Below are 12,493 nucleotides of genomic sequence, written 5' to 3'. Positions count from 1 at the left end.
GCCAAAATTGTAACAAACCTGTTTTCGGACCACTACCCAATTTTTTTAAAGTTGAATATACCTCAAATAAATGACAAAGAATACACATGGAGATTTAACGATTTATTGTTACATAAAAAAGACACAAAGGGTAAAATAAGGAATATGTTGCAACAAATATTAAAAGAGAATTCAGGACCAGAGGTTGGGGTGGCGACACTGTGGGAAACTAAAAAATGTGTGCTCAGAGGACAGTTGATCAGGGATGGGCGAATTTGACCCGTTTCGCTTCGCCAAAAATTCGCCGCCGGCGAAATGTCGCAGACGCCCATTAAAGTCTATGGGCGGCAAAAAAGTTTTGTCGCGCGGCGAAACTGTTTTGACGCGCGTCTTTTTTTTTGACGCACGCTGCCATACGAGTCTATGGGCGTCATTTTTTCGGCGAAACAAGGCGAAAAAATTCGCCCATCCCTACAGTTGATAGCTCTTGGCAGTAATCTAAAAAAAGAAAAAGAGAAACAAATTAATAACTTACTTAAAGAGATCTCGAACCTGGAGCAGATACATAAAACAAGAATAACAGAAGATATTTTAGAGCAACTGGAAAAGAAAAGAATTCAATTGAAAGCAATATTAGACCAGGGCTCATACAAAGCATACATGAACAGCAAACAAAAAGGATACGAACTGGGGGATAAATGTAACAAATACTTTGCTCAAAAGTTAAAGAAAATGAATAGTGCAACTCATATTACAGCAATAAAAGGCAAGGATCAAAAGTCTTATTATGACACACAAAGCATTGTTAAAATATTTCAGCAGTACTATCAAACATTATATAGACTACAGGGAGGGGTCGACCACAAAGGCAAATCGAAGGAAATAGATAAATTTATAGAGGAAGCACAATTACCATCTTTAGAAGCAAAAGATAGAAATACACTGGACTTACCTTTCACACCACAAGAAATAAGTGACACCATAGATTCACTGGCCGTGGAAAAGAGTCCTGGACCAGATGGTTTTAGTGCACTGTATTATAAAACGTATAAAACAGAATTAATACCCTTGATGTGTTCATATTATAATACAATCGATGGAGTTCGTGGGTTCCATAAACAGGCAAAAGAAGCTAACATTACAATTATTCCAAAAGAGGGGAAAGACCCCCAGCTTTGTGGAAGTTATAGGCCAATCTCCCTAATAAACATAGATTTAAAAATATACGCTAAAATAATAGCAAACCGAATGAAAAAATACTTACCAGATTTAATACATGAGGACCAGGCTGGGTTTATACCTAAAAGGGAGGGAAAAGATAATATTTATAAAATACTATCACTATTGAAAATTGGGCAAAAAGTAGGAATTCCAACAACACTTCTCTCAATTGACGCTGAAAAAGCTTTTGATAGAGTGGGGTGGCCGTTTTTGGAAAAAGTCTTGAGGGGATTTGGAATAGGGGAGATTACAATAAGTCGCATCTTAGCTCTATATAAAGATCCATATGCAAGAGTTAAAGTAAATGGTAAATTATCTGACCCAATATATATTTTTAATGGAACCAGGCAGGGATGCCCGCTATCACCACTGCTATTTGTTTTGGTAATTGAGACACTATTGTCACATATCAGATTGGAGGCAAAGATAGAGGGAATGAAGTTTGAAAAGAAAGAATATAAGACAATAGCTTTTGCCGACGATATGCTAATCTTTGTTTCAAACCCGATGTCCTCCCTACCCAGCCTCCTATCACTCATAGAACACTTTGGAACTCTATCAAACTTTAAGGTTAACCTTACAAAATCTAATATCTTGAGTATTAACACCCCAGAAAGTATGATGGATAGTCTAACAGAGAACTTTCCTTTTAAGAAGGCAAACCGTAGTATTAAATATTTGGGTGTTAACATAACCCCAAATATGTCTGAGTTATATAACAGCAATTTCGTCCCCTTACTGTTAACACTACAGGAGAAGGTTAATAAATGGAATAAAATAAACTTATCATGGATGGGAAGAGTACAAGCATTGAAAATGTTCTTGATGCCTAAACTGAATTACTACTTACAAGTTCTGCCAATTAGTTTACCAGCTGCTTTTTTTAAAAAAATTAAATCCCTATTTATAAAATTCATTTGGAACGGTAAACAGGCTAGGATTCAATATAAACAATTAATACTACCATTACATCGAGGAGGGTTAGCTATCCCAGATGCCTGGCTATACTATATCTCAATTCATTTAACTCGTATTAAACAATGGGCAAGGGAAGAAAGGATGAAAGAGTGGGCAGTGTTAGAAAATCAGTGGGCAGGGATACCTCTGTTAAATCATTTATGGTGTGAGTCCAAAGACATATCAGACAAGGTGAAAGCCCACCCTTTAATTTCAACCACACTTAGGATCTGGTACGGCAATAGAACAAGGTTGAAGTTGACTAAAAGGCCCTATATATTACAACCCTTAATAAATAACATTTCTTTTATACCTAGCATGGAGAGGGGTGCATTTGGGAATTGGCGGATATTTGAGGGTAGAACAACTAGAATTAGCGACTTCCTGGAAAACAATAAATTGATCCCATTAAATGATATTCATAAGAAATGGGGAAAACATGTTAGAGATGTATGGAACTACCGCCTATTGCAAAATTACACCTATAAATATAAAGAGGATGATTGGGATAGAGAATTGACCAAATGGGAAATATCACTGGATAGTAAAGAGGTTCCTAATAAAATAGTATCAAATACATACACACTCTTAATATCAAACATCTCTTTGGGCAAAGATACAGCTCTTAGGGAATGGGAAAAAGACTTGGGTATTGAGATCCCCCCTGAGATGTGGAATAAGATCGTGTTGCAAGCCCATAAATCATCTAGAGCTGTAAGAGTGAGGGAAATGAACTTCAAAATAGTAACTAGATGGCACCTTACTCCAAGTAGGCTGAATAGGATGTTTCCCACACTCACAGATGTATGTTGGAGATGTGGTAAGGAGAGGGGGACACACACACATATTTGGTGCAAGTGCAAAGAATTGCAGGACTTTTGGGGTAAAATCCTCAAAGTAATAAAAGAAATAACTAACTCCAATTTGTCGCTGGATAACGCCCCTTTGATTCTGCTAAGCTTTGATATGGATAAGAAGGGACTATTAAGGGACCCACTTACCTTACACCTGCTGGATGCGGCTAGGTCAATAATCCCAAGACATTGGAAGCAGAAGGGCCCATTAAGCAGCATGGAATGGCAGCAGGAAGTAGAACACACTAGAAAAATGGAAGAAATAACACATATTATTCACAATAAGAGTAACATATACTGGGATATCTGGGGTCCATGGGTTAGGTATTTAAATAATCCGAGTTAAAGGGGATGTCAATTAGAATAGGAATATAGGGAGACTCCTCAGTAGTAAAGACTGGAACGCACCGGGGAGGGGATAAGGGAGGCAGCCGAAACAATAAAGGTAGTAACCGGTCCCAGCAACCCTAAAGGTTGGAGATACGGTCGGAGGGCGAGGTAGTGGATGCCAGATGTACCCAGTTGTGAGATAGCCATGGGCCCTATATACCCCTATATTTCCTTTATACTCTTACTCTATTCTATTGTATTTTTTTTCTCTCTCTTCTTCTTCTTTTATTTGTTTATCTATTTATGTTTGTGGATAAATAAAAAGAAAAAAAAAAAAAAAAAAAAAGATTCAGCCAAACAACCAGTGGCCAGACATTTTCTTCAAAATGGAACACGAATTACCCACATTTCGATGTATGGCCATAGATCACCAACCTCCACCACCCAGAGGAGGAAATAGGGATTTAGCCCTATGGAGAATCCAGAGAATCCAGATGGATTTATCGTTTGGACACCATGACCCCAAGGGGTTTAATTGAAACCCTCCCTTTGGGCTGCTTTATCTGACTGGCATTGCACCATGAACTCCTGCTGTTGCCTGGGGACTTTTCACAATATAAAAGACTAACATCCATGGATACATAATACATGTTTTGATGCAACATTGTTGCCCTTAACTGCTTGCTACAATGTGCTGAATGAATCTCATCGCTGGATGCCTTTTTCTGCTCTGTTTGAGCCTGTCAGCTCTGTGTGTGAGCCCCCGGGTGAGTGGCCCGTGGGAGGTTAGAGGAAAGGAAAAGGATCCAGTGGGGTTTCTATTGTGCCACAGGCTGTTTGTGTGCCTGCCACATGGGATAACAGGATATTAAGCACACCATCCTCAGGCTATGCCTTTAAAACATTTTATTTCAGCGGAATTCACACACAAGCTTTCGGGGGAAACCCCCTTCCTCAGGGTTTCCCCCCGAAAGCTTGTGTGTGAATTCCACTGAAATAAAATGTTTTAAAGGCAAAGCCTGGGGATGGTGTGCTTAATATCCTGGATGGGTGCCACTGTGTGCCACATAATTTGGTAAATCTATGTTTATTGGGCATCAAAGTGTTCAGTAGACCCTGGCATTTATATTTAGGATGTTTTTTGTTGGTACATTTTGAAATGTCTTTCAAATGTAATTTCTGCAGCTAAAATGTCTCCGCTCCAAGCTGTGTAAAGTGAAAGGGAACTATCAAACACCCATTATAATAGGCAGAGATTATAATTTGGTGTTTTCTGAATTTAGGGACGGCTCTTTTGTTTGTAAGTTGGATCATAGGGATATCAGGAGAATCCACTACCCTAATGAGAGATCTTACACTTTGTTTGGGCCAGGCATGTCCTCTTAACTAGAATAGACTTTCCTGGTCTCTAGAGACCTCCTACTGTTTCCAGCTGCCACCTCCATTCTGCCCACTTCATGGACAGATGACTTAGCAGTGATGCTGGAGATGGACATTACACATCAGCCTGCAAGGACACCCCACTGGCGTCTGAATGAAGCACTTTTAAATGACCCTAATGTTAGCAGGCAGGATACCATAACTGACTAAAGACAACCATAGCTCTGTAGATAATGTTGCATCACTGTGGGAAGGCCTCAAGGCAGTTCTGAGAGACCACCTCATTTCATTTGCATCCAGGTGAAAGAAAATGAAGGCAATGCATATATTATAGCTAGAGAACAACCTGATGCTCTGAGAGAAACAGTACCATCGTACCCCCTTTAGGCTGCCGGAAATGGTCAAATGGTGTATTCCCCTGAGGAAATAGCATAGATATTTAGAATGTATTATTCAATCATAAGTTATGGAAATCAAGGGTAAACAGCAGAATACCTGCTACTCAGGGCTTTATTGTGTGTCCACATGACATTTTTTTGGGCAGCAAAGGCCCTTTTTCAAGTGTGTACAAATCACAGTGAAAAGTTGCTTTAAAGAACGTATTATTCCGCATTGTATAACTTGAAGCACTCAAATGCAAACTCCACAAAAACCTACTGAACATAAGTAGGTAGACTTTCTTCAAGAGAATATTAAAGAGATTCTGACACCAGAAATTAAACTCTTTTTTACATCTATCATATTATTGCCTTTGAAAGCAACTTATAACTTTGCCATAAAGTATTTGCACAATGTTTTTACATTACCTGTCTGATGCCCCATGTTCCTGTATGAGGAGGCTGCCATATTTGTGCAGCAGGAGTCCGTTAGCATTAGAAACTTTCAGGTTGAGATGGGACAGTCAGGCTGGTAAAACAGTCAGGTTTAGAAACGTCAACTAACAATAACTTAGATAAACAAACCTCTCAGCAAAAAACGATCAACATGACGTATAGGTAACTTTTAATGTACATTCATGTTTTAAAAAGTGTTTTTTTTTAGTGTCAGTATCACTTTAAGGTCAAACCCTCTTAGTCAGATCTAGAGATTTTAAATGCTCCTATAGTAAAGGAAATCGCAGCCACAATAAAATCCCTTCATTCAATGAAAGCACCAGGTCCGGATGGCTTTCCCTACTCATATTACAAAATGTTTAATGCTACACTAACCCCATATCTAGCAAAACTTTTCAACTCCTTCCTCATGGGCTTCCCCATCCCGACCCCAGCCAATTTGGAAGCTACTGCCCCATAGCCCTACTAAGCACCGGTTTTAAACTATTTACAAAGATTCTAGCTACTAGACTGGTCCCCATAATGCCCCATCTCATCAATCCTGATCAGATGGGGTTCATTCACGGTAGACAGGCTGGAGATAATACCCGATGGGATATCAATATAATAGATCTCATAGAAAAACAACCCTCCCCCCGCTGTCATACTCAACTTGGATGCAGAAAAAAGAGCTTGACCACTTAGATTGGTGCTTTATGTTTGACCATTTACATTTAATGGTGATTGAAGGTCCCTTCTTAACTGCTATAAAATCACTCTATTCCACTCACACAGCAACTCTTAAAGTATAAAAATAGGGGTGTGGAAGCACTCTAAAGGCTAAGTAATAGTATATTTAAGTATAAAGGAAGTGCTAGTTTTAATGTACATTCCCTGGGCCCCTGTCTCAAAAGTAAGTTTACAAAACAGGGGTTTTTAGTTACAAAGTTATGATCATAAAATTGAAAAGCCACCATACCACGTCAAGGTAAACCCCACATGGCGGTCCCTGCATAGTAGCATTCAGTGTAATCAGTGTCTGTTGAACCTTGGTTTCAGTGAAAAGGATCTATCCTCCCCCGCCAGTATGCGGCTTTTAAGGGAGAGGCATTGTCCAACCAACTCCCATTTTTAAAAGTATAGGGCCCCATTAGTTTAAGGGGGGGTATGGGGTGCTATTAAAAACCACATGAAGCTCAGCCACAGCTTCTGGCAACAATACAATGTATAAAAAGCAACTCTTAAAGTAGACATATAAGATAAATGAAAAAAACCCCTAATTTTGTAGGCAATATAATATATGGTGTTGCTTTTACATGGTGCTAGAAATTATCTTTAAAAATAGCCCCTTATTAGAGCTCACTATAGATGTTCTCTGGGCCCTGTCTGTGTTTCAAATGAGGGGTGGGCGTGTTCTAACATTATCCAGCCAGAGGCACAGTAGGAGGGGGGCAGCCAATCACAGCCCTGCAGTCACACAAGCAAATACAGGCTTCAGTTCCCTATCAGGTCCTGACAGCTGCTGATTGGTTCCTATCCTAAAGTGCAGTGAGCTGCCGCTGGCTACCCTGCACAGCCTGGGAATTCAGGGGTCTGAAACACTACTTTTTTAAGCACAATTCTTCTATATCTAAATGAGTATAATGCACTGGTACATTCTTATTTTTTACACAAAATGTCTCCTTTACACTACCACTCAACGATCCATATTTCAAATGGTACTAGGCAGGGCTGCCCACTCTTCCCCCTTCTATAGTTTCTCAGTCTAGAGCCATTGGCCACGGCCATCAGAGACAATAAAGATATTACAGGACCCAGATTGGGGAAAAATTAGTTTCTTGTCTCCCTGTTTGCAGATGATGTTCTCCTGTCCATTACTAATTTCATGGTCTCCTTGCCAAATCTACACAGTCTGCTTTCCCAATATGGTAGTCACTCAGGTTATAAATGAGACCCTCATTCTAAATATCCCTCTCCATATACAGGAAACATTAATAGATGATTTTAAATACAAATGGAAGGATTGCTCTCTATGCTACTTAGGTATCCATCTCACAGAATCATATTTTCAGCTCTATAGGTATAATTGCAGTCCACTCCTAAGATCCATCACCCCTCTTTTAGAGAAGTGGAGCACCTATACCATATCGTGGCTTGGCAGGATTGCAGCTATTAAAATGTGAATCCTTCCTAAATTACTTTACTCATTCAAAACCCTGCCCATACAGGTACCAAATTCCACCTTGCGGAGGATCCAATCTATGTTCTTTAAGTTTATCTGGGCAAAGGCTATGCACCGAGTGCACCAAAATGGTAATGATGAGGAGCAGATTTGGTACCAAAAATTCTTTGATATTATGAGGCTGGACTGTCTAAACCCAAATGACTCAATGGGCACTTATTGAATCCTCAACTCTGGCCCCAATATATCTAAATTCCATCATCTGGCAAACCCAACCATTTAAACTCCCGCCAGATATCCTACAGGCGACATTTACCTTTAAGATCTGGGAACATTGTTGTGGAAAGGCACCCTTGAAGGGCCCTCCCATATTTTGGAATCCATCCTTGCCAGTATTCAGTTTTGCCCTAGTCTTTCTCCAACTTTCCAGGGTCATCGGGGCTCAATAAATCTATTTTGAGTATATGACTTTATTAACCCACTAAATGGCAAGCTGAGCTCATTTACAGAGCTTCAAGAGAAATACCAGTTTCCACAAAGTTGGCATTATGAATACAGTTTGTTCAAATTGCACACTTTATCCAAGGTTCATTTTTTAAAATGTCCCCTTCCATCCCTCTCTAACTCCCTTTGACGGTCTACCTCAGAAAGCCCTCATATCCACCATATACATTATCTTGAACACAGAAATGGGGGACACGTTCCCCAAACACTCATATATGTTAAGGTGGTAAAGAGAGCTGGAGGTAACCCTAGAATTAGAAAAATGGGAAGCCATCTCGGACAATACCAGATGGAGTGTTACCTGTATAAGACCGAACAAAAGCCTCCATAAGACTATACTTTGGTACTACACCACAGTGAAGCTTAGTAAAATATATCCTATAAATAACTCCTTGGCAATGTGTTGGAGTGCTTGTGGACAAGAGGGCACCCTTTCCCATTTTATGTGGTAGCCTCCAAAACTGTCGGCATTTTGGAGAGACACTAAGGTTTTGATTAACAAAATCTTTTTATGGGAAATTTTCATTCTGCCCACCAATGCCTTTTTGGGTTTACTTCATATAGATATCCTTCCACCTGAACCGAACCGCCTAAACACATATACACAGCTGCCAGACTCTCAATCACCTCCAACTGGAAAGCGCTAGAAGCCCCAACTGTAGCTGAGGTCATCTCCCATATTTCTGAGATGAGACAGATTGAGGAGATGAAAAATTTAGAGGAACTGTTCCCCAACAAGAGAAAATATGGTCAAAGTGGGATTATTTTATATCCCAAAATAAACCCTGCTAATTGTTTAGCTCCGCCCAGCAGTGGAGGCTACTCAACCCCACGGGTGGGAGGAGAGGCTCTTTTCCCTACAATGGGACTGCTTCAGGGACCCCGCAAAAAGAGATCAAAGAAAGACCCTTAATTCTGGGTGTGTACTTGACTTATGTTTTTTTTTTGTTTCTCTTAATTTTTTTTACTTCACATAAATGTGCATATTCCCACTATAAAAGGGTCTATGTAAAGAAAAAATATAACGCATAAATGCCTTTCTGTAAATGTCATATAAGTCAACTATTGTGATGTATGGAAACTTGATTGTTAAAACCTAATAAAAATTTTAAGTTTAACAAAAGAAGACCTCTGGCATTCATATTTAGGATGTTTTTTTCTTGGAGCTCAATGCTATGTGGGAGATAAGATGCTAGAAAGTAGCAGCTTTGAGGCGATTTTCAGGTATTTCCTTGAAACTGACAATTTTAAGAAATTGTTACTCATTTTGGATTTGGCTGAATGTGTACAAAAATATATGTTTTTGGGGGGTCAGTGTATTGTTTAATGTTTTTACCCCCCAAAAAATTCAATAAATTTGATGATTAGCAGTAGCTGAGTTCCATCAACAATTTTCATGCGCTAACTTAATTTTCTCTAAATGCCAGATACTTTAGTAAACCTATGCACAATTGGCATCAAACTGTTCAGTGGACCCCTGGCAATCATATTTAGGATATTTTTTCTTGGTACCTAATGCTACAGTATATGGGAGGTAGGGTGCTAGAAAGTGGAAGCTTTGAGGCAATCATCAGGTATCTCATCAATAGCACCAATTCTGGGAAAGCATTGCGACTCAGTAGTTTTGAGTAGAAAGACATGTTTACCATTTTTGGATTAGGCTGAACGTGTACTTTCCAAAAATATATGGTTTTGGGGGTCAATGTATTTTTTGTGTTTTTGTTTTTACAATTTGTACGAGCTAACTTTTGGTCTCTAAATGCTATGTTTTGAGGCAATTTTCAGGTATTTCATCTAAGCTGACAATTTTGGGAAAGCATTGAGTTTTGAGTAAAAGACATGCTTACTAGTGATGGGTGAAAAAATTCGCCAGTCGCAAATTGGTGGTGAATTTGCAAAACTGCATTAGCTACCTAATGCTGTGTGAAGCTTCGACACAATTTTCAGGTATCTCATCAAAATCAACCAATTTGGGAAAGCATTGCAACTAGTTTTGAGTATAAAGACATGCCTACCCATTTTGGATTCGGCTGAATATATACTTTCCAAAAATATATGGTTATGGATGTTGTCTGTTTGTACCTAATGCTATGTGGGAGATAGGACGCTAGAAAGTGGAAGCTTTGAGGTGATTTTCTGGGATTTCATACAAAGTACCAAATTTGGGAAAGGCATGGTTTCCCATATGTTTTTGGGGGGGCAATATATATTTTTGTGTTTTTACCCCACAAAAAATGCAGGAAATGTGTTGAGTTTTCAGTAGATGAAGTGACCTCTGGGACAATTTGCATGCGCTAACTTCATTTTGGGGTCTCTAAGTGCCATATACTTTTGTGATCCTATGCACATTGGGCATCAAACTTTTCAGTGGACCCCTGGCATTCATATTTAGGATGTTTTTTCTTGGCACCTTATGCTTTGTGGGAGATATGAACTTGCAAAGTGAAGTTTTTCAGAATGTTCATACATTTTTATAAAAACTGCTAAGTTCAGAAAAGCTTTGATGCTTGGTTCTTTAGATTATAAAGACATGGTTATCAATTTTGGATTCAGCGGAATTTGTACTTTTCAAAAATACATGGTTTTCTGGGCTAAACTTACTGTTCCAGGACTCCGGGATCCAACATATGCCATACTCTGCTGTAGCGCTTTGAAAATGTGGCCATTTACTGCTGAAAGTTTTTGATCTATAGAAGTCAGAAATCTCCATAAAACTATACATATCTGGTATTGGCATGTTCAAGACTCTTTTTTTGGTATTTAGAGCTCTAAATTTAGAAAGTTCAGGTTCTCCCTAAAAAAACAATATATCGATTTCCTAGGTAAACAAATCCCCTCCCCCCCAGGAAATGTCTCTAAATCGAGAGAGTTCAAAAAACATCTCTCAATGAGTGCAAATGAAATGTGAAATTCTGCTGGCACTTAAAGGGTTAAGGTCCAAGAAATAACATAAATCACATAAAAGCTATTACAATTTATAGACTTTTCAATCTTACATTCAATTTTAAAGGGATACTGTCATGGGGAAAACATTTTTTTCAAAATGAATCAGTTAATAGTGCTGATCCAGCAGAATTCTGCACTGAAATCCATTTCTCAAAAGAGCAAACAGATTTTTTTATATTCAATTTTGAAATCTGACATGGGGCTAGACATATTGTCAATTTCCCAGCTGCCCCTGGTCATGTGACTTGTGCTCTGATAAACTTCAATCACTCTTTACTGCTGTACTGCAAGTTGGAGTGATATCAACCCCCTCCATTTCCCCCCAGCAGCCAAACAGAACAATGGGAAGGTAACCAGATAGCAGCTCCATTACACAAGATAACAGCTGCCTGGTAGATCTAAGAACAACACTCAATAGTAAAAACCCATGTCCCACTGAGACACATTCAGTTACATTGAGAAGGAAAAACAGCAGCCTGCCAGAAAGCATTTCTCTCCTAAAGTGCAGGCACAAGTCACATAACCAGGGGCAGCTGGGAAATTGACAAAATGTCTAGCCCCATGTCAGATTTCAAAATTGAATATAAAAAAATCTGTTTGCTCTTTTGAGAAATGGGTTTCAGTGCAGAATTCTGCTGGAGTAGCTCTATTATTTTGAACTCTGATTCATTTTGAAAAAAATGTTTTTTCCCATGACAGTATCCCTTTAAAGATCCTACCAGTGGTGTCGGATGAAAATGTTTCCCCTTCTGTTACATATTAGCAGGGGATACATTTATGTGCCCCACATTTAAAAGAGCCCCTGTATTCCAACCAGGTAAGAATCATACTCAGGGATAATACATTAGTGAATAAAGTCTCAAAGGGGATCTGTATCGCTCTATGGAAAGCTCTAGACAAAATAGGCATTGAATAAACAAGTGCTAGTAAACTATCCCTCAGGTCCCACAACATCTGCACAAAATCTTTGTGATCTCAACATAGATGTCTAAGTCTCAAGAATTGGTCTTTTGGTGTATTGAGTGTATTGTGGCCTTTTGGTGTACTGTGAATCAGATAAGGGGGATGGTAAGAATTGCAGTAGAGGTGCAACTCTTCCTGTACGGAAGTCATCACTGTGTGGTTAAGACAGATCTAAGATTGTAGGAGGTTTAACACAGGAAAACTTAAAACAAAACTATGTACCCAAACAATATCAATATATATATACTGCATGAAACAGTCCATATGTAAAACCCTGCTTCAGCTAAATGAGCCATTTTCATAATAAATATACTTTCCTAGCAGTATGTGCCATATTCCTAAATAGAAAATTGCCACAGTAGCAG

Source organism: Xenopus laevis, chromosome 9_10S, assembly GCF_017654675.1.
Source record: "Xenopus laevis strain J_2021 chromosome 9_10S, Xenopus_laevis_v10.1, whole genome shotgun sequence".
Taxonomy (NCBI): domain Eukaryota; kingdom Metazoa; phylum Chordata; class Amphibia; order Anura; family Pipidae; genus Xenopus; species Xenopus laevis.
Note: the sequence above shows the minus strand (reverse complement) of the source record.